The sequence below is a fragment of the Chiloscyllium plagiosum genome, unplaced genomic scaffold, assembly GCF_037043375.1.
Source record: "Chiloscyllium plagiosum isolate Xiang-an unplaced genomic scaffold, Cpla_swu_hap1 HiC_scaffold_30, whole genome shotgun sequence".
Classification (NCBI taxonomy): Eukaryota; Metazoa; Chordata; class Chondrichthyes; order Orectolobiformes; family Hemiscylliidae; genus Chiloscyllium; species Chiloscyllium plagiosum.
The window spans coordinates 40008902-40028565 of NW_028270168.1; the positions used below are offsets into that span (position 1 = coordinate 40008902).

At 42.0% G+C, this 19664-nt stretch overlaps 1 pseudogene; it reads left to right on the forward strand.

Moving 5' to 3' along the window:
* The window catches only part of LOC122563390 (eukaryotic translation initiation factor 3 subunit G pseudogene), a 107800-nt pseudogene extending 97809 nt beyond the window's left edge, over positions 1-9991 (forward strand).
* The last annotated feature ends 9673 nt before the right edge of the window (positions 9992-19664 follow it).

Genomic DNA, 19664 nt, shown 5'->3' on the forward strand with positions numbered 1-19664 from the left:
CATTGAGTATGTTTAAAGCAGAGATAGAAAGCCTCTTAATTAGTAAGAGGATGAAAGGTTACAGAGAGAAGGGAAGGGAATGGGGTTGGGAAACATATAAGCTGTTATGGAATGGTGGAGCAGACTCGATGAGCCGATTGCTTAATTCTACTCATGTCTTATGGCCTTATGATGCAAAATGCAAGGAGCTCAGTATAGTACAAAAATACTTTGAAGACCGAGAAAGAAAAGAGAATTAAATGGAAATCAAAATTGCCTCACTGTGAGAGGCAAGATTTTCGATATTCGTGATACACATATGAGAAACTCTTCCATCTACGACCCCATTTGTAAATTTTCATTCATAGGATTTACAATTATAGATCATCTTTCATATCTTTAGAATATTCATTTCTAAGTGGAGTCACTGACTTTATAGGAATATCCTACAGCCTGTTTGCACACAGCAATGTTCCACCTACAGCATGTAGTACCTTTTGATAGTATACTGAGAATAGAATATTAACCAAGACACAGCAAAGCTCCAGACATTTATTTATAAAGAGCCATGAAAGGTTTTTAATCCCATATTAACAGGCAGATTGTGTGAATAGGTAGAACATGAGCTCTGCACCGAAGAAAACACCTCTCCGCTGCTCCTCATGGTGGACTGCAGCAGCTCCTGGTGGCACTGCTGGGACTGGCCATCTGATTGGCCAGCAGCTCCCAAAGGGGTCAGAAGCCACAGCAAAGCCAATCAAGTGCAAGGTAGCCTCAAAAACAGTCCACAGTTTCACGGACTGGCAGAAATGGGCACGCCTCTGATCTCTCAGACAAGTAACAGGGTTACTTCCTCCACAGAAAATTCTGATCAGGAAATAAGATCATTTCAGGGAAGTGCATGGAGATTGGAAATATCCTTTTGACATTTGGGACCCTTTATGATGCTATAAAAACATGTTTAAATGATTTCTTCAAGAATAAATTAGCTCTTTTGTCCCGGATAGCAGAAACCACTTGCTTGACGACTCAGCTAGACAATGGTACAGAGTGAAAGGACATGGGACAGATTTAAAACAGATCAAAGTGCATGTATTAAAACACCAATGTAATAACTCACCCATAAGTAAATTATACAGTGGTTGTCAGTGTGCATTTTAAGATCTTTAAAGTAGTTGTAGTACTTTAGTACAGATTTTTTTAAAAATAAATAAATTACCTTGCAGTCATACAAGAAAATTTTTCACCAAGCTTAAAGTTTCCTATTATCAGGAGAAAATTATCACCTATTACAAATTATGAGAGAGGTTGGGTCTGGTTATAGGATATATTCTTGCTCGATGCAGCTCACCCACTGTATTTAAATCAGTTAGTAATCTTTAACTTAACATGGCCTCTCAGTGTTCTTTCAAAAAGTCCGCTGTTGTATTTTCTCAGAAGTGAAGTTTTAATTTTGGTTCTAGCATAAATGGCCACCACAAATAGGAAACAAACTGTTCACTTTCACTATAAGCTTGATATAATTTACTTATAATCTCATTTTGAATACTCTAAAGAAAGAAGACAGGACTATCTCATCCTTGCTGTAAGCTCATTATAGACTACATTTTGCAAGTAAACCAATATTCCCAGTGTGATGTCATGGAAGCCCAAGCAAATGATTTCATAAAAGGAAGAGTTACACATGCGTAGCAACCATTATGATATCATGATACCCCAAGGTGCACCAGAATCAATGAATACTGTTGAATTATACAGTCATACAGTAACACAGCACAGAAACAGAACTCACTCATGCCGACCAAACATCCCAATCTGATTTGGTCCCATTTGTCTCTAAAACCTTCCTATTCATATACCCATCCAGATGCCTTTTAAATGTTACAATTGTACCAGCCTCTACCACCTCCTCTGGCAGCTTGTTCCATACACATACTACCTTCTGAGTGAATATGTTGCCCCTGAGGTCCCATTTAAATCTTTCCCCTCTCAACTTAAATCTATGCAATTTAGATTTGGACTGCTCTACCCTGGAAAGTAGGCCTTGGCCATTCACCCTATCCATGCCCTTCATGATTTCTTAAACCACTATATTTCACCCCTCAGCCTCTGACCCTCCAGGGAATATAGCCCCAGTTTATTCAGCCTCTCCCTATAGCTCAAACGCTCCAATCCCAACAACATCCTTGGAAGCCCTTTTCTGATGCCTTTCAAGTTTAACAACATTGATCCTGTAGGAAAAAGTGAGGATTGCAGATGCTGGAGATCAGCGTCAAAAAGTGTGCCGCTGGAAAAGCAGAACCGGTCAGGCAGCATCCAAGGAGCAGGAGAGTCCACGTTTCGAGCATAAGATCTTCATCAGGAATGTGGGGGTGGTCCCAAGGGGGCTGAGAGATAAATGGGAGGGGGTGGGGCTGGGGGTGGGGGCAAGTAGCTGAGAATGCAATAGATAGATGAAGGTGAGGGGTGATGGTGATAGGTTGGAGAAGAGGGTGGAACGGATAGGTGCAAAGGAAAATAAACTTGAAGGACAGTTCAAGAGGCAGTGCCGAGTTGGAAGGTTGGATCTGGGATGCGGTTGGGGAAGGGAGATCTGGAAAGTGGTGAAGTTGACATTGATTCCATATGGTTGGAGGGTCCCAAGGTGAAAGATGACGTGTTCTTCCTCCAGTCGTCGGGTGGCTAGGATTTGATGGTAGAGAAGGCCCAGGACTTGCATGACTTTGGATGAGTGGGAGAGGGAATTGAAATGGTCAGCCACAGGGGTGTGGGCTGTGTAGTGCACGTGACCCAGAGATGTTCTCTGAAATGTTCTGCGAGCTGGCATCCAGTTTCCTCAGTGTAGAGGAGACCACATCAAGAGCAATGGACACAGTAGATGAGGTGTTAGGAGATGCAGGAAAATCTGTGCTGGATGTGGAAGGATCCTTTGGGGCTTAGGTGGAGGTGAGAGGGCAACTGTGGGTGCAGGTTTTACACCTCTTGTGGTGGCAGGGAAGGTGCTAGGAGTGGAGGTGGGTTGGTGGGGGGTGTAGATCTAATGAGAGCATTGTGAAAGGAATGGTCTCTGCAGAATGCTGGAAAGGGTGGGGAGGGAAATATATCTCTGCTGGTGGGGTCTGACTGTAGATGGTGGAAATGGCAGATGATGATGCATTGTATCCAGAGATTGGTAGGGTGGAAGGTGACAACCAGGGGGGTTCTATCCTTGTTGTGATTTGAGGGATGGGGTGGAAGAGCAGAAAGTGGAGGAGATGCGCTGGAGGGCATTGTTAACATGTGGGAGGGGAAATTGCCATCCTTGAAGTAGGAGGCCATCTGGGATGCTCTGGAGTGGAATTAATCCTCCTGGGAGCAGGTGCTGCGGAGGCGGAGGAATTGGGAGTAAGGGATAGTGTTTTTTCCAGGAGGGGGTGGGAGGAGGTGTACTCCAGGAAGCTGTGGGAGTCGATGGGTTTGAAGGAGATGTTGTGTTGAGTCAGTCTCCAGAAATGGAGATGGAGAGGTCCAGGAAGGGGAGGGAGGTGGCCGAGATGGTCCAGGTGAACTTGAGATCAGGGTAGAAGGTGTTTCTGAAGTTGATGAACAGTACAACCTCCTTGTGGAAACATGAGGCAGTGCCGATACAGTCATCGATGTGGCGGAGGAAAATGTGGGGAATTGTGCCAGTGTAACTGCAGAAGATGGACTGTTCCACGTATCTAATGAAGAGACTGGTATAGCTGGGATCCATGCGGGTGCCCGTGGCTATCCCTTTGGTCTGAAGGATGTGGGAGGATGCGAAAGAGAAATCGTTGAGGGTGAGGACCAGTTCAGCCAATCAAATGAGTGTGTCAGTGGAAGGGTGCTAGTTGAGTCGGTGGGAGACGAAGAAACTGAGGGCTTGGAGGCCTTCGTCAAGTCAGATGGATGTGTACAGGGACTGGACATCCATGATGAAGATGAGGCATTTGGGGGTCTGGGAACTGAAAGTCATAGAGGAGGTGGAGGGCATGGGTGTTGTCCCATCTATCCTATAGCAGGGATTCCAGAATTGAATGCAGTATTCCAAAAGTGGCCTAACCAATGTCCTGTGTAGCCACAACATGACATTCCAAATACTAAACTCAGTGGACTGATCAATGAAGGCAAGGTTGTCAAATACCTTTTCCACTACCCTGTTTGCCTGCGACTCCACTTCCAATAAATTATATACCTGCACTCCAAGGTCTTTTTGTTCAGCAATGCTGCACAGAGGCTTGCCGTTAACTGTATAAGTCCTGCCCTGGTTTGCCTTACCAAAATTTAACACCTAACATTTAACTAAAGTAAATTCCATCTGCAATTCCTCAGTCCATTGGCCCATCTGATCAATGTTCAATTGTACTCTGAGATAAGCTTCTTCACTGTCCACAACACCTAACAATTTTGGTGTCATCTGCAAACTTACTAACCATACCTCCTATATTCACATCCAAATCATTTCTATAAATTATGAAGAGCAGTGGACCCAGCACTGATCCTTGTGGCACACAGCTGCTCAGAGACCTCCAGTCTGAAAAACAACCGTCTACCACCACCCTCTGTATAGTTACAGTTCTACTGAAGGACACACAACAAGGAATTTGCACACAGCAAGATCTTGCAAGCAACAATGTGACAACAACCAGAAAATCTAGTCTAATTACGATAATTGAGAAAGTACAATGGCCTTAGTATACTTGAGATAATTGCCCTGTGCTTCCTTAAATAATGTACTGGAATACTTTATGTTCATTTGAAAATGCAGACAGGGCTAATGTTTGATGTCTCATCCAAAAAATGGCACAACCAATAGTCCAGCTCTGCGTTGATACTGCAATAAGATCCATGGTCCAGTGTCTGGATTGGGAACTGAATCCACAAAGATCTGTTTCAGATGCAAGGATGCTACCAAACAAGCCAGACATCTTTTCCCTGGGGTGGGGGATTTCAAGAATAGGGGGCATATTTTAAGGTAAGAGGAGAAAGATTTTTAAAAATCATGAGGGTCAATTCTTTTTACACAGGAAGTGTTTGGTGTGCAGAATGAACTTCCACAGGAAGTGGTGGATGCGGGTAAGTTACAATGTTAAAAGACATTGAGATATGAGTGCATGAATAAAAAATGTTTGGAGTAATATGGGCCAAGCACGGGCAGGTGAGACTAGTTTAGTTTGGGATTATGGTTGGCATAGTTGGTTGGACTGAAGGGTCTGTTTCTGTGCTTATAACTATATGACTCTCTAAACTGTGCAGAGACTGCTGGAGAGAAAAGCAGGCCTTAGTGGAGAGTCTTAATGATAGCTTCAACAGAACTGTAGCAGTGCTAAAAAGCCATCATATCCTACTGCCTGTTGTTATAACGACACAAAATTTCTTTGGCACTTTATGCTACCTTGCAGCTTAAATTGTTACAAGGCTTGAGCAAATAAACCGTCTCACAGAAAAACAATCACTTCAGTATAATCGCTTGACCTCATCCATTGTCTAAAAGAACCAGATTAAAGATTCACAAGAGAAAACAGCACATCATGAAAATTGCATGTCATGGGCAGATTAATGATTATCTTATGAAAGTGACTTGGACATATTCCCTACAGCTATTATCACCAAACATTTCACATGAAACACAGTATCACAATTTTCCAAGTAACCATTGCAGGCACAGAAGCCTGCTGAAAAGCAAAATGCATATAGCCAACATATGTCTTGTGAATCTACACACACCACAATTTTCTGATTTTAATTAATACCATTCAGCCTGCATTGGTGGGTCAGTTGGGAGAAGTCTCCTTTTGAAAGTAAATATGGGATGAGTTCTGAGGGAAGAAGAGATATCAAAGTTTTGATCATGAAAGTTAAAAATCGCACAACATCAGGTTATAGTCCAACACCGGCACCTCCACATCTTGATCAAGAAAGGCATTAAGTGGAAATTTGTTCCCAGTGAGGAAGTTACCAAGGTCAGGACAAGAGGTGGATGGCATGGCTGTATAGGCAGGCAGCAAAGACAAAAGAGGATTTTATAAAGACACATCCAATATGCAGCCTGCAGCCAGCCAATTGTAGGGAACAGGTGAGGCATGGTGGAGGGATAGGCTCGGCACCCGAGAACCAGGAACTATATGAATGGAAGGCAACATGTGTAAGACAACATAGGCAGAGGTGACTGAATGGAAGATCAGACAAGGTGGTGGTACCGCAATGAAATTTCTAGAGGATTTGAGACCTCGTGTAACTAGTAGTGCTCATGTCTAAATCCTGTCATTTACTTACTCTGTACATCAAAATACAACTTGACCATACCATCCCATCAGTCTATTCTTGAACATCAGCAAAATTGATGCAGGGATTGGTTGATAGTGCTCTCAATGTCCCTTGCAACAGAATAACCTGCTCAGTGACACTCAGTTTGGAGTCTGCCAGGACCACTAAGCTCCTGATTTCATTATAATCTTCTCCAAACACAGACAAAATAACTGAACACCAGCAGTGAGGCCAATGTTACTGCCTTTGACACCAAGGCAACATTCAACAGAGTGTGGCATCAGTGAGCCCTAGCAAAAGTGGAGTCAATGAGAATCAGAGGGAAAAAAATGCCTCCATTGGTTGGAGTCATACCTGGTCCAAAGAAAGATGGTTTTAGTTGTTGGTTGTCCATTATCTCAGCAGAAGAATATTTCTGCAGGAGACCCCTTGACCCAGTCATCTTCAACTGCTTTATGTTTATAAGTTCAAAAGATATATGAGCAGAATTAGGCCATTCAGCCCATCGAGTTTGCTCCGCCATTCGATCAAGGCTGATGTGCTCCTCACCCTCATTTCTTGCCTTCTTCCCATAACCCTTCAATCCATTACCAATTAAAAATCTATCTAACTTCTCCTTAAAATTATTCGCCATCCCAGCATCCACCGCACTTTGGGATAGAGAATTCCACAGATTCATAACTCTTTGGGAGAAGCAGTTTCTCCTCAAGTCTGTTTTAAGTTTGCTTTCTTTTATCCTAAGACTATGATCTTCATCCTAGAATGCCCCACAAGAGGAAGCATCCACTCCATGTCTATTTTATCCATAAATTTTATCATCTTGAATACCTCAATTTGATCTCCCCTGATTCTTCTAAATTTCAGAGAGTATAGGCCTAAACTGTTCAATCTTTCTTCATACAACAAACCCCTCATCTCTGGGATCAATCTAGTGAACCTCCTCTGAGCTGCCTCCAACGCCATTACATCTTTCCTCAAATAAGGGGACCAAAACTTTGCACAATACTCAGGGTGTGGTCTCACCAATGCCTTGAATAGTTGCTACAATATCCTTACCTTCATATTCTATCCCTTTAGCTATAAAAACCAATATAACACTCGCGTTTTTATTATCTGCTGTACTTGCATGCTAGTTTTCTGGCCTGTTCCCTCTGTACCAGAGCACCCTAAAATTTCTCCTCGTTTAGATAATAGGTTGTGTTTTCATTTTTCCAACCAAAATGCATGACCTCACACTAATTCACATTAAACTCTATATGCCACATTTTGGCCCACTCTCCTAATCTACCTGTATCCATTTGTAAAGTTCTTATTTCATCATTGCAATTGACCGTGTTTTTGTGTTATCAATGATATTCTCTCCATCGTAAGGTCAGAAGTGGGAGGTTTTGCTGATGATTACACAATATTCAGAGCCATTTGCGACTCCTCACGTACTCCTTGTGGTTTGTGTCCATATGCAACAACAAACCTGGAGCAACAAAGTTATGCTGAACCTTTGTAAAACGCTCTGGCGGTCTATCAATCCCTTAAAAGTCAAACACCTCTCCGAGTACTGCAGAGCAAATTTTGCAGCAACATTTGTGAGAGTTTTGCTGATTTGTCTACAATTGTACTACAATTCATATGTATTACAATCAGTAATTGCATGTTTCATTATGCAGCTTAAGTCTAAATTAGATACAGATTGCACTAGCCTGAAAGAAGGTACAGAGGAATTTTTATTTTATTCCTCCGTGGTATATTGGCATCACTGATAAAATCAATGTTTGTTGCCCATTGAACGTGAAGTTATTTCACAGGATAGTTAAGAGTCAACCATATTGCTCTGTGCCTGGAGTCACATGTAAGCTTGACCAGGTAAGGATAGCAGATTTCCTGGCCCAAAGGTGTTTTTAAAATAACAATTAACCATACTTGTTATGGTTATTGTTAGTAGTTTTACATTCCAGATATTTTAATAAATGAATTTAAAATTCCACCAAATCTCATGCTGGGACTTGAGCTTATGCCCCATGATATTAGGTTAAACCAATAAATTACTCATCCAGTAACATTACCATTACCATGACATTACATCTCACTCATTTTCTAGAATGACACCAGGGTAAGAGTGTACACTAATGTGGAGACATTAGAATATATAGCATTTTTCTGCTTACAGTTGAGGTTTTGAAGGGAAGACCAAAGAGGAGACCTAATAATATTTTCAGGAGTTTTGATTGAGCTAGTCAGAAGAAACTATTTATAGATTTGAAATAATTTGCAGAGGACTATTTGTAAAGAAATGGCTTCAATCTGTGGGTTGTTAGGATTTGAAATACGTTACCTACAAGGGAGAGGAAATAGTTTCCATATATAACTATGACAAGGGTCATTGCACAAACACTTAAAGAGGTTTTTTTACATGGATCTGGGGTCAAGTTGAACAGTGGAATTAATTGGACAGCTCTTTCAAAGACCAAATAAAGGGACAACAGGGCCAATGACCTCCTGGTGTGCTGTAAGATGCTAAAATTCTATAGTATGGCTTTTCCCCACAATGACGTAGATCTGTCTTTTCTCAACTTGAATATTAAAATATACAAGTTTTCAACTTGAATATTACAACATTTGTAAGAAAATTCAACTTGTCCCCATACAGCACTTACCATTAGATACAAATACAATAGACACAACTATAAAATACTTTCCACGTCAGTAATACAGCCTAAGGGCAACGCTTTCAAAGTCAAAACAACAGAAAGTGCAACAAGTTCTTGATACGCAATGTTTCACATACAATGCACATTTTAATATCTTTTATTTACAAGGTCCACTTTTTATAAGGCACATAGACTGAGGGGTTCTACAATTACCAGCCCCTTGATGGTTGAATGGCCTTACATGACGATTTATCCTCATTGTGGATCTATGGCAACTGGCCCATACTTTAGAACATCCCACAGCAGGTAAGTCTGGACCTTGGAATGTAGCAATCTATAACACACACAAGGATAACTGATCAAAGGGAATATCAAAACTATCATTGAGTACAAAATTGGCGAAGGTGGGAACTGAAGATTATCCATACATTCAGAATTGAAACAAAAAAAGCTTCAAAAGCAGTGGTCAGACAAAAAAACTGGAAAAAAATTTGAATCTCAAAATATGACTGTCCCAGGTCTGAATGTCAGCATAACAATGGTCACTGATGTTAAGGACATGACCTTCAGAGCCAGCCAAGCAGATTTGATTAAATCAGAGGAAAATGACCCATGACCAAACTGAAAGACGGGAAGATTGAATTGTGTCAAATCTGTATGAGGGAGCCACTGGATAATTCATTGTCCATACAAAAACATCCTGGGACCAATGGAGAAAGAATTGGCTGAGCAGTTTCATCTTACAATGTCTGAGAAAGAAAAGGGCACAGAACGTGAACCTCTGCAGTTTACAAGATGGAGCTAACTGGCATGGAGAGACAATGCAGACAGATGGCAAAATGGATGACAATGCCACAATCTGTGCCACTAAGTTTTCAGAGGACACACAAGAGAGCGACCGGCAGGAACTGGTTAGGATATTTGGTTCCATTTCTAGGATCTTTCTGGCTAAGGATAAGAACACTGGTCAATCCAAGAAGTTTGCCTTTATTAGTCCCCATTGTCACGAGGATGCGGTCAGAGCCATTGATGGGGTTTTGGGCTTTGGTTATAATCACTTAATCCTGATTGTGGAATGTGCTAAGCCATTCAACAGCTGAGAGGTCACTGACAAAGCGAATTAGATTTTAAACAGATGTTGCTCTGTTAATTGTTAACAGCGCTAAATATAATTTCTGTACCAAGAAAGAAAAAAGGGCAAAGCCTTGCACCAGCAAATTCCAGGCAGATCATTGAGCATCTTTCACCAAGTTGATGGCTCTCTCCCTGCTGATGATCATGAAATAGGTATGTCCTCCTAGGAGCAGCCCAAAGAACAGATTCTACACCACACAGCTGCTCAAAATGAACCTTAAAGAGAACTATTCCAGCCCTTTCCACTTCTTCTTTGCACATGCATATTCAAAAACAGCCTCTTCACCACTATAGTCATCTTGAGGGCAACATGGAATCATCTCTGATTTTATTCACTTTCCCATTGATTGTGTTTAAATGTTGAAGAATGTGGGCAGATCAGATGCTAACAATTTCTCTAGACATTGCCTTTAGCCTCAATATCATGCAGGTATAGTTGCAACATTTAAAAGATATTTGGATAAGCTAATGAATAGGAAAGGTTTAGAGAAATGTGGGCCAAGCACAGGCGAGCAGGACTACTTTAGTTTAGGGAAACTTGTTCGGTATTGATGAGTTGAACTGAAGCATCTGTTTCCATCTGTGTAAATCTATGGTTATGACTCTATGGCTATGAATGATTACAATCTTACATCTGCTTCCATCACACTCAATTCTTCTCTTTTGTCTTATTGCAGAAAAATCTGAACCACAACCGAGCCAAGAAGTCCAACAAAGGCATAGACTTCAGGCAAGTTTTTAGAGATGGCCGGGGAGATCAGGCCCACTCATGGGTTAATGGGAAGACAGCAATAAGATCATGACAGACTGAGCTCCGTAGTGCTATGCTCACTTCCAAATATCACTAACATTAACTTGTTCTTGCTCTGCATAGGTTGTGTTGATTTTTGCCATCTAATTTCTCTTGTGTAGGCACTGGCATCACCTAGGGGTCTTCCACAAGTTATACTCCACAGCTTGAACCCCTCAGCTCCACCTTTACCTATGAAGAGGAAACCTCTGAACCTTCACAGGATGCATTGGCAAGGAGGCCGCCGGGGTCTCTATCACTCCAAGCCAGGGACTTGGCATTTTCTCAGCTCCAGGCAGAAGACATGGCCCCAGTTCGTGGCCGCAGTGATAGGTGTCCAAAGCCACTCAATAGGTTGCATCGAGGGTGGAGGAGTCTTTTGACATTCCTACCCCTGTGGTAGATCCTCCCCTGCCATTGTTAAAATAGACATTTCAGCACCTCTGTCTTTACGACCTCGCTTGAAAAAAATCAAAGGACAAATTAACCTTTTTAAAGCAATATGTGAATCTATGGCTATGGCTCTATGACTATGAACCCAGTTAACCCTTGGAAAGGGTGGGAGCCTCCTTGAAGATTCAGCTCCAGCAGGAATCTCAGTGGCTGCCAAAGGTGTTTAGAGCTGCACATTGCTCATGTCAAGGGTGGTCAGCATCAATAGCAAGGTGAGAGTAGTATGAGGAATCTCAACCTTACTTCAGATGCCCCACCTCCTCCGGGAGACAAGCTGGTGGTAGAACACACTCCCAGGAAGAGGAGGAACAGCATATAGACATATAAACTAACAAACTTAAAAGACCCAGTACAACCCATGGACAAAACCAACGTCGTCTACAAAATTCCATGCAAGGACTGCCACAGACACTACGTAGGACAAACAGGAAGAAAGTTAGCCACCAGGATACACGAACACCAGCTAGCCACAAAAAGACATGACCCTCTCTCCCTCGTAGCCCTACACACGGATGAAAAAAAACCACCAATTTGACTGGGACAACACATCTATCCTGGGACAGGCTAAGCAAAGACATGCCAGAGAATTCCTAGAGGCCTGGCACTCCATCCACAATGCCATAAACAAACACATAGATCTAGATACCATCTATCAACCCCTTAGAAAACGAACAGGAAATGACATCACCACAAACCCCAGGAACCCCATCCAGAACAAACATATAAATAGAAAGCAGGAGACAACAGTTTCGCTTCACTTGGAGGTCGCCACTGATGATGTTATCTAGCCAGGTAATGAAACGTCTGGATATCAAACCTACAGCTTAGCGAGCAAACCTACACCCTAAACCTTCACAAACCTTCACAAACCTTGCAGCATATAGACATCCTCAGAGCTTCTTTTCAGGACACTCCAAGGGGCCCAGCCCCTCATCACCTCCATGTGTGTGATCCCAAAACCTGTGATAATTCAAGCCAATGAGCATGAGCCTGAATCTGGGAAGGAGTAGGGATGTCTAGAGAGAAAGACACTAAGGCATAACAATTCAAGTCTTCCAAGTCAACAAGGACAATAACAGAGCAGACCCCATTCCGTCCTGTCACAGAAGTTGGGCTTGCACCGAGACAGAGTGGAAGGGAAAGGAAGTAGAAAATGTACTGAGCACACATTGATGGCACCCATTGTAAATAAGCCTACACTTTTGTCAATGTGTCTCACTTGCACTGTTAAATTGTTTGCTATTGTATTATTTTTGCTACAGGACCTGGTTCAGTTAGACTCTTGTTAGCGATGAGCAGTGTCTTAATTCATATCAAGGAGGTAAGACATTGCAGGCGGCCAACTGTTACGTTCATGGCTGCTTGAGGTTATAATTTGTTATCTGCACTCTTTGACAATTACTGATGTCCAAATGCAATGGGAATTGAAGTCAGCTGGGTAGCATCATTGATTTACTGAATGTGTGATTATTTGCAGGGCCTCAAAGTGAATGCTACAAATGTTGCCCGCACAGAAGAAAATGTAAATTACTCTTCCCACTTTGCATGTGGTCACAGATATTTTTTGAATTTACTGCACAGCTGACTACCAATCTAGCATAGAGTAGGCAGGAGGCTGGAAGAACACAGCAAGCTGGGCAGCATCAGAAGGTGGAGAAGTGCAAAGTCTCTCCAAAGGATACTAATCCAGCATGGCGAGGTTCCAACTCTGTCTCCACGTAAGTAATATGCAACATCTTTCTGTGAACTACAAATGTCTCCCTGTGACCCCAGTAACCCCACAGATTCTACACTATTAATATGCCAGCCTTCGCCCCAGAGTCCATGATTTTGAAGTTTCTTATGATCTTACTGGCTGTAAGTCCTTCCACATGTAAAAGCCAGAGTAACTATAACCTATTCGAATTTCCCTTTTGAGACCTCCCATTCACTCCAATTAACTATTAGATCCCTTCTTAATATCTACAATTGCCCCCTATCACTGTCCCATTCTCACAGCAATCCAATGTCATGAATCCTATCACCAAACTTGATCTGCTTTTATCTCCAGGATGCCATGGACTGCCCCATGATAAGCTTCCTACCAATTATCAACTAAAACCCCTTGACTGACCATGGCTCAACCCCTAGACTGATCACAGCACCTGAAGGGATCTTCACATGATCCTCAAACTGTTTCCACTTGACCTTGAGGACTGAATATGGCTCATTTCCCTGACAACAAGGGCATGGATCCCTGGACTCAAGTAATATCAAATGCCTGACTAACTGAGGCCAAAACTTGGGCTCAAGCTAGATTAGCCCTTTGCTTGACTGTGGCTGCTTCCCTGGTTGACTGGGAGGGCTACCCTCACACCACTGGACATTCATCCCTTTGACTTTCACGCATCAGCATTTTCTTCACCCATATGCAGTGTTTGCCAAATGCTGCAGCTCGGATATTCTCTGCATGGAGTTTGCACATCCCCTCCATGTTTGCATGGGTTTCCTCCAAGTGCTCCAGTTTCCTCCCACAGTCCAAAGATGTGCAGGTTAGGTGGATTGGCCGTGCTACACTGCCCATAACGTTGAAGGATGTGTGGGCTAGGTGGGTTAACCATGAAAAATGCAGTATTACAGGGGTAGGGTAGAGGGGCTGGGTCTGAGGGAATGCTGTTCAGAGGGTCAGTGTGGATTCAATGGGACAAACAACTTGCTTCCACACTGTAGGGGGTTCTATGATTCTATGTTAATGCAGCACCATGCCTTGCAGGGACATATCCACTTGCACTATAACTGATACATTTACTCTTCATTGCTCCCACTGCCACAAGCTGCCTGGCTTTCCTTCTGCACTATAATGCAGGTTAAACAATAGAGAATACCTGCCTCTAAGACAGTGCTAAAGATCTTGTGCACTTAAAAACAAGCTAATACTCAGAAGGCCTTCAGTCCCGATGAAGGGGTTTTGCCCAAAACGTCAATTTTCCTGCTCCTCGGATGCTGCCTGACCGACTGTGCTTTTCCAGCACCACTCTAATCTAGACTCTGATTTCCATCATCTGCAGTCCTCACTTTTGCTTAATACTCAGAAGGCACCTGGCTCCATATAATTGTTTTTAAAAAATCCTTTACAGTTACATAAGAAGACTTATGAAAACTGACCAGCCAGGAGCACACAAATCCTGTTGTCACTGTGCTCCAAAGTACATGTTTGAAGACTTGAAGTAAAAGCTGAGATGGGCATTGATTATGGGTGAGGTTGATGCTTCATTGTTGCTGGGGTTTATGGATGAAGGGTCCAGCAACAGCATGTCCAGTGAGCAAGGAGGCACATTATACAGATGAACCAGTTCCATGTGACTAGAAGTTGAACAGCTGGCACTGACATTCCACAAACTGCGATGTGGACAATTCAGACATAGAGTCAAAAGGTCCTAGAGCCATACAGCATGGAAATAGACCCTTTAGTCCAACCAATCCATGCCAACCAAAATCCCAAACTAAATAGTCCCATCTTCCTGCTCCTGGTCCATATCCCTCCAAACCTTTCCTATTTATCTACTTATCCAAATGTTATTTAAATATTATAATTGTATCCACATTCACCACTTCTGTAGGAAGTTCATTCTATATGTGAACCACCCGCTGTGTAAAAAAATTGCCCCTCATGTCTTTTTTAAATCTCTCACCTCTCACCTCAAAATGTGCCCCCAGTCTTGAAATCCCCTATCCTAGGGAAAAGACAACTACCATTAACTCTGTCTATATCGCTCATTATTTTACAAACTTCTATAAAGTTGCCTATCCAGCCTTTCTCTGTAACTCAAACTTTCCATACCTGGCAACATCCTGGTAAATCTCTTCTGAACCCTCTCCAGCTTTGGAAGTGCCAAATTAATAGGTTAAGCTGGATTAATAATGAGAAGCAATCACAATATATTTCTTAACATCCAATGTTAAGTTTCTGAACTCACCATCTAAGGTAAGAGGAGTTAATCGGGCAGGTTTTTCTTGATGTTAAGAACTGCTTTTTGGACTCTTGTCCAATTATGATTCTTAAAAATTCATTAATGGGATGAGGGCATTACTAGCGAGGCCAGCTTTTGTTGTCCAGAGGCCAGTAAGAGTCAACCACATTGCCATGGATCTGGAGTCACATGGAGGCTAGATCAGGTCAAGATGGCAGTTTCCTTCCTTAAAGAACATTAGTGAACCAGATGGACTTTTCTGACAATCGACAATGGATTCACAGTCATCATTAAACTCTTAAATCCAGATTTTTTATTGGATTCAAGTTCCTACCATCTGTTTGTAGCAGGATTCAAAACTAGGTCCCCAGAAAATCACCCATGTCTCTGGATTAACAGTACAGCGATGAAATGACTTGGATCTTATGAGCCCACTTACTGTCTTGCTAGCCAACATCTGTGACCCCTCAGAAAGATAAAGGAAGTTCTGCCCTATATCTCTTGTATTTTCCCCATGATTGCCAGTCTCATAAAAACCACTTAAAAGGTAAACATGCAACCATTGATTTTGGCAGGCATGTCCTTCTTCTCAGTAGAAGCCATGCAGGAATATTGACTGTGATCTGGCAGTCATCACAGTGTGGATGTTGAAATCGTACAAAGGTCTGACCTGCTCTCCAGAAACTCAACACAGCTGTGCATTCGTTCTAATGCTGAAGTTGTCACCTCATAACCATCTTGCAACAGAGGAAAGTGATTTTGATGAACAGTAATTCCCATTGTAACCATAACAAGTAAAATATTCGGGAAGGAGATTTATGAAGTGAGAGAATATTGCCTGCGGATTGCCCTGTATTTGATTCCTACTGGCCATTTGCACATAATGAACAAATATTTCTTCTGATGTGAAAGTGGGGAAATGGAAATCTAAAGTCAAGGTCCTGATGAAAGCTTCAAACTTAAGGCTGACCTTTCCAAGCCCCCTGGAAATGGTGTTTTCGAGGTGGTGACAGGGAGTCAGGAGAATAGAGGTAGCTGCATGAGAATAGTTCCTTGACACATGCCAGCACTGTGGGCCTTTTCCTAAGACAGACAGGGAATAAAGTTCCAATGAGGTGAGCAGTCGCATCGAAGGGCCCAGTTCACAATCATTTTCCATTGGATAAGGATCTGCAGACTAGCCACCATGACCTGCAGAGACTGATATTTCTCCAGATCAAACAGTCCACACATTCTCCTGGAGCTGGCTATTGTAGTGGACACAGGCCAACCTGGAAAGGGATACAATGATGGTCTAACAGCTGTGACTTCAGTCACTTTTCAGAATGTTTATAGTAGCTAGCATATCCATTCAGCTTTCAGCACTTCTCCACTCCCACACCCTACACCTTGTTGTCCCAATTACACTGGCAGTGCCAAATTCTCTCAATTAGGTTGCTCAGTGTCCTGGGCATTCCACAGTTATCCTTCCCACTTTGTGACCCTCTTTCTGCCCCTGCTAATTGAATGCATCTGGAAATATTGCACAGGAGGGTGGAATTCAATTCAGATCCTGTGAAAGCTCCTGATATTGATGTTCCAATCTGGGGCAGTAAGAGAGTGTAAGATTGCAAATAAGGGGTGGAAAGAGTGGGAGACTGCAGAGAGCTGGGGAGAACAGAGGCTACAAAGAGGAGAAAGGGAAGAACGCTACAAAAAGAAAGGAGAACCATTTCAAATATGTCAAGAAAAGGAACCTCAAGCTTACTAAGAGTTGGGAAAATTGGAAATCAGTTGAATTGCTGAATTATTTAACAATGAATCTTTGGCTTAATGCTACATATATTCAGGAGCAACTATGTGTGAAAATGCAGTGGATGCTATTATAATGAACACGATTTTAAAATTGTCAAATGTTACAAAATACAAATCTGAGATTCAGATGTGAAATCTAATAAAAATAGTACTATCAGTCTGGTTAAAACATTCCAACTTTATGAATGTGTGGTGTAAACACATTAGCTGTGACTTCACCAAACTGGAAGGTGTGTTTAGAAGGTTTTTTTGTGTGCAAGGGTGTATATCAATTATTATGAACAGAAACTTTTGTTGCTAAATTATAGCTGTTGTCTTGTATTAATTTAAATATTGTGGTCTCTAGCGAATTAATGTAATCTTTGGGTGTTGCTGCTTTAAATTTAAGGGAGAATTGATAATTATTATTTAGTAAGGTGACAGAGAGTAGTAGTTGAAGGGAGTTTCTCGAAATGGAGAAAGGTGACCAGTGGTGTTCCCCAGGGAGCAGGGCTGGGGCCATTGTTGTTTGTAATATATATTCATGATCTGGAAGAGGGCACTGTTGGTGTGATCAACAAGTTTGCAGATGACACGAAGATTGGGAGTAGCAGAAAGCATAAAGGGACTGTCAAAGAATACAGGACAATATAGATAGACTGGAGAGTTGGGTGGAGAAGTGGCAGATGGAGTTCAATCCAGGCAAATGTGAAGTGATGCATTTTGGGAAGTCTAATTCTAGAGCGAATTATACAGTGAACAGAAGAGCCTTGGGAAAAGTTGATGAGCAGAGAGATCTGGGAGTACAGGTCCATTGTACCCTAAGGTTGCTGCACAGGTGAATAGAGTGGTCAAGAAGACATATGGTATGCTTGCCTTCATCGGACAGGGTATTGAGTATAAGAGCTGGCAGGTCATGTATACGACATTGGTTCGGCCGCATTTAGAATACTGTGTACAGTTCTGGTCACCACATTACCAAAAGGATGTGGACACTTTGGAGAGGGTGCAGATAAGGTTTATGAGAATGTTGCCTGGTATAGAAGGTGCTAGTTATGAAGAGAGGTTGAGTAGGTTAGAATTGTTTTCATTAGAAAAAGGGAGATTGAGGGGGAACCTGATTGAGGTCTAGAAAATCATGAAGGGTATAGACAGGCTAGATAGAAATAAGCTTTTTCCCCCAAGGTGAAGGATTCAATAACGAGAGGTCGCGCTTTCAAGGTGAGGGGTGAAGCGTTTAAGGGGGATACACGCGGCAAGTACTTTACACAGAGGGTGGTAGGTGTCTGGAACGTTTTGCCAGCAGAGGTAGTAGAGGCAGGCATGGTAGATTCATTTAAGATGCGTCTGGACAGATGAATGAGTAGGTGGGGAGCAGAGGATAACAGATGCTTAGGAATTGGGCGACAGGTTTAGTCAGTGGATTTGGATCCTCTCAGGCTTGGAGGGCTGAAGGGCCTGTTCCAGGGCTGTAAAATATCTTTGTTGTTTGTTCTATATTAAGGATGAGGATATTGATGACTCCTTCCAATTCTGCATACATCTGCACAAATACAGAACATATTGTTACTTTGTGACAGCATCATCTAATAGATGAGGTTGTAAGAATAAAAAGTAGCCCCGAACACCAAAACGTAGTCCCAAAAATCAAGATCTAGGCCATGAGAGGAGTCCACATAAACAAATCATTTTGTGCCTGCAACATGGGTCTCTCACTAATTCTCCAGCCTGCAGCCAGCACCCCCAATGTCTCAACAAGATTTCACATATTAACTCTGTCTTTTTTTCTTCAATGATGCCTCCAGACCTACTGAGTATTTCCAACGTTTTTTGCTTTAAATTTACTATGTGCTGTGTTCTAGCTCAGCTATTTGTTGGCCCGTTAGACCGATAAATTAAATCAATTTATTCTTAAGATCCTACAATGCTTTATGTGTAACAACAGATGGCCAGTCTCGTGATTATTTGACATTCAATTCTCACTTTAGGTGCAATTGTGTTGGTAGCAGTCTTAAGTTTTAAGTTCACACCTCATTCCAAGAATATAGTTCAAAAAACAAGCTAACAGTCACGTGGACTATAAGGGGAGCGCTGCACTGTCAGGCATGCTTTCTTTCAGATAAGATGTTAACTGTTGTCCTGGCCACTCATGAACATGGATGCCAAATTTCCAAAAACACAATTTCAAAGAATAGCAAAAGAGTTATCCCTAGTGTCCTGACAAATATTTATCCGTTATAACAAAAATAGATTACCTGCTCAATATCACATTGCTGTTTATTGGACATTGTGCGCAAATTATAATGGTGACTGCTCTCCAAAAATTGTTTTATTCTAAAGATTCTATATAGATGCTATTCACATTTTTAAGAGTTGATTGGCACTAGACCAATGTCACGATTAGCACTTCCAGGAATATCTTCTCAGAAACCCTCCATCAGAAGCAAAGGTATTCTCTTTATTGTGAATTGGTTGGTACCATTCACTTCTGTAATGACTCTTTGTGCCTATTTAACAATGGAAATCTTGTAAAGATTATTGCTCCATGCTTAATTGCTCTACCATGTGCTTTAAGAATATCAAAAAGAAATCAGTTTGTAACCTATACGATTGCTTTCAAATTTACTTTCTAATTCCCTTACCACAGAAAGGGAAATTTATACAATCACGTAT